Source organism: Phyllostomus discolor, chromosome X (genome assembly GCF_004126475.2).
Source record: "Phyllostomus discolor isolate MPI-MPIP mPhyDis1 chromosome X, mPhyDis1.pri.v3, whole genome shotgun sequence".
Lineage (NCBI taxonomy): Eukaryota > Metazoa > Chordata > Mammalia > Chiroptera > Phyllostomidae > Phyllostomus > Phyllostomus discolor.
In genome coordinates, this window is record NC_050198.1 from 39,591,429 (window position 1) to 39,595,128 (window position 3,700).

General features: G+C 41.8%; 1 pseudogene; it reads left to right on the top strand.

Moving 5' to 3' along the window:
- Window positions 1-869: 869 nt before the first annotated feature.
- LOC114505731 lies at window positions 870-2,432 on the top strand (annotated as a pseudogene).
- The last annotated feature ends 1,268 nt before the right edge of the window (window positions 2,433-3,700 follow it).

Consider the following 3,700-nt stretch of genomic DNA (forward strand, 5'->3'; position numbering starts at 1 on the left):
TTAAAGATAAAGAGAGAATCTTAAAAACAGCAAAAGAAAAGCAGATGATTGCCTACAAAGAAGTTCCCATAAGACTGTCAGCTGATTTCTCAAAAGAAACTCTGTAGGCTAGAAGGGATTGGCAAGAAATATTCAAAGTCATGAAAAATAGGAACCTATAGCCAAGATTGCTCTACCCAGCAAAGCTATCATTTAGAACTGAAGGGCAGATAAAGAGCTTCCCAGACAAGGAAAACCTAAAGGAGTTCATCATCACCAAACCATTATTATATGAAATGTTAAAGGGACTTCTTTAAGAAAAGGAAGGTACAAATTAGAAACAATAAAATGGCAAAAAAATACATATCTATCAACAATTGAATCTAAAAAAAAAAACAAACTAAGCAAACAAGAAGAACAGAGACAGAATCATGGATACTGAGAGCATCTGGTGGCCAGATGTGAGGGGGTTGTAGGGGAATAGGTGAAGAGGTGAGGGGATTAAGGAGTACCAATAGGTAGTTACAGAACAGCCATGGGGATGTAAAGTACAATATAAGAAATAGAGTAGCCAAAGAACTTATATGCATGACCCATGGACATGGACAATGGTGTGGGGATTGCCTAAAGGTGTGGGGGTGCTGGCTGGAGGTGTGTAAAGGGGGAAAAATTGGGACACTTGTAATAGCATAATCAATAAAATATAATTTTAAAAAGTTGATAGAATAAAAGGAGAAACAAACATGCCCACAATTATAGTGGGCAATTTTTACATTCCTGCCTCAGCCATTGATATAAGTTGACAAGAAGTCAGTAAAAATAGAGAATATCTTTATGATATTTTCAACCACAATAGAAAACAGGTAATGAAGGGGTGCCTATTGGCGGCCATGGCTGTTGCAGTATCAGTGGCTCCCAAAGCCCAGTGGAGTACGGTAATTCGGGCCGCACCAGATAGAGGGCAGAGACAGATTTGTATTGGATTTGATGCAGAACCCCTAAGACCCATCATTAAAGACTTATAGGACTTTTTTCCTCATTCTAGACTCAGAGGAGGGTTTCCTGGGACTGGTGGGCTGGTCTTAGAGTGGAGGGGAGTGGATCACCAGCAGGGTGCCCAAAAGGGCTAGAGTTGCCTAGAGTACAACCAGGACTGGGTTTTCCTCCTTTTCCTGCTGGCACCTGCAACATTGTCTGTAGAAGGAGTGGGCCTGTTGTGCCACACTCATTCCGACCATTGAAGAAATCACTCATTCACATATTTTACCCGTTAACTTTTCCTATTTCTGTTAACCCATGGGAATCCAGTGACTGACATCTGAAAACCTAGGGGCTGAGGACCTAAGTTTGCTAAAAGTTCTCTCTGGTACAAACATCAGCAAAAAGGGGCTGTTTTAGGAGAAACTAAACTGTTGACTGGTTTGGATTTCAGCCTTCTCCGTGGAACTGCACCACCAGTCATTGTGCCTGAAGGAGTACACACACTTTATGAGGATATTCTTGAGGGAAAATACCACCAAGGGAGTGAAACACATAATGTGATTGCATCAGGCAAGGCTGCGGAAATACCAGTTGCCCATGAACATGAGCATAACCATGACTAGATACAGCTGCATGCCTACACTGGCGTTCCCCTTCTACTGGGCTTTGTTTTCATGTTGCTGGTAGATGAGATTGGCAACTCCTATGTGCGTTATACAGATGATGAAGAAACTGCAAGGCCTAGCAATTCCAAAATCACCAATACACTGGGTCTGGCTGTCCATGCTGCAGGTGATGGTGTTGCATTGGGAGCAGCAGCTTCTACTTCACAGACTAGTGTCTAGTTAATTGTGTTTGTGGCTTCAATGCTATGTAAGTCACCAGCTGCTTTTGGGCTGGTTTTGTTCTTAATGAATGGTGGCCTAGAGCACAATCAAATTAGAAAGCACTTACTGGTCTTTGCACTGGCAGCACCAGTTATGTCCATGGTGACATTCTTAGGACTTAATAAGGGCAGTAAAGAAGCCTTTCCAGAGGTCAATGCCACTGGAGTGGCCACACTTTTGCCTGCCACTTTAGTCTGCCAGGACATTTCTTTCTTTTTCTTTTAAAGATTTTATTTATTTATTTTTAGAGAGGAGGAAGGGAGGGAGAAAGAAAGGGAGAGAAACATCAATGTGTGGTTGCCTTTTGCACGTGCCCCCCACCCTGCTGGGGACCTGGCCTGCAATCCAGGCATGTGCCCTGACTGGGAATTGAACCAGTGACCCTTCGGTTCGCAGGCCGGCACTCAATCCATTGAGCCACACCAGCCAGGGTTGCCAGGACATTTCTTTATGTTGCCACAGTACATGTCCTCCCTGATGTGGGTGGAATGAGGCACAGTCACCAATCTGAACCCACTGGAGGTGGCAGCCCTGGTTCTGTGTTGCCTCATCCTACTCATCCTCTCAACAGGACACCAGCATTAAATGTTCAGGTTGTAGCCTCAATCCATAGCCATTTGCCATCTAGAACAGCCAGCACATGATAGCTGCTCACTTTCTTAATCTCTTGTCTCACCTTGCCCATTTCCACCTGTATTCTTAGAGTCCATAGATAGGTGATATTAAGACTTCGAGTAACAGAAAGCTTTTAGAGTAGAAATAACACATTGTGATTGGATATACACATTTCATTGTATTGTCTTTTAAAGGGCCCTGGGAATTTAGAGTTTTGATGTTTCTCTAAACGCTATTTTCAGGGAAGATGGAATTTAGTTTTAATTTTTAAGGAAAAGTGGAGAACTTCATACTCACAATGAAATAGTAATTATGAGAATACTGTAATTCTGCAATTAAACTAAATCTCTTAATTTAGAGCAAGGGTGTCAAACTCATTTTCACCAGGGGTCACATCATCCTCGCAGTTGCCTTCAAAGGGCTGAATGTAATTTTAGGACTGTATAAATGTAACTACTCCTTAACTGTTAAGGAGTTGAAATTACATTCAGCCCTTTGAAGGCAACTGTGGGGCTGATGTGACCCTCGGTAAAAATGAGTTTGACACCGCTGGTTTAGATGCTCTGCCACTTTAATTCATTTATTTTTAATATGGGTCTCACCATGTAAGACTGGTGCTTTACCATCTATGCCACATGCCTTTATAGAAAGTCATAATGCCTGCTGTCTTAGATGCTAAAGATAACTGTAGTTAATTTGGGGCTAGAGTCAGAAAAATGATGGCAAATAAATTGAAAGTTGACTTTATACTCGGGAGATATCCACTGAAAAGGCCTGTCTGGGAGGACTTTAACACCTCTTTCTGCATGTGCCTCTTTGAAGACAGGCTGCCATTCCACCAAATGGAGCAACAGAGATGGACTAGCTTCTAAAGAGGTGACTAAGTATTTAGTAGCATTTTTTCAAGTTCTCCTTTGCAGAACCCTGCCTCCAATGCATGCTTATAAGGGGCCAAGTTCTAGCAGGTTTAGGCCTAGACTTTCCTTCAAGAACATTCAGGTGCCAAAACATCTTTAGAAATTAAGTGGTATTAAATTTTGAGTGAATTTGGATAGTTACTGTCATCTTTGTAATAACCTCTTTAAAAGTAAGATTAACCAAAACCTATGTTTGTTTTCCTTTTTTTTCTTTTTAAATATTAATCTTATCAGACCATCAGTCCCTCTGGCAAAATACTTGGCGTCTCTTGGGTGATGTGAGCTCAGTGTCACCTAGGCACCTGTAGAGGTGAAGAAAGA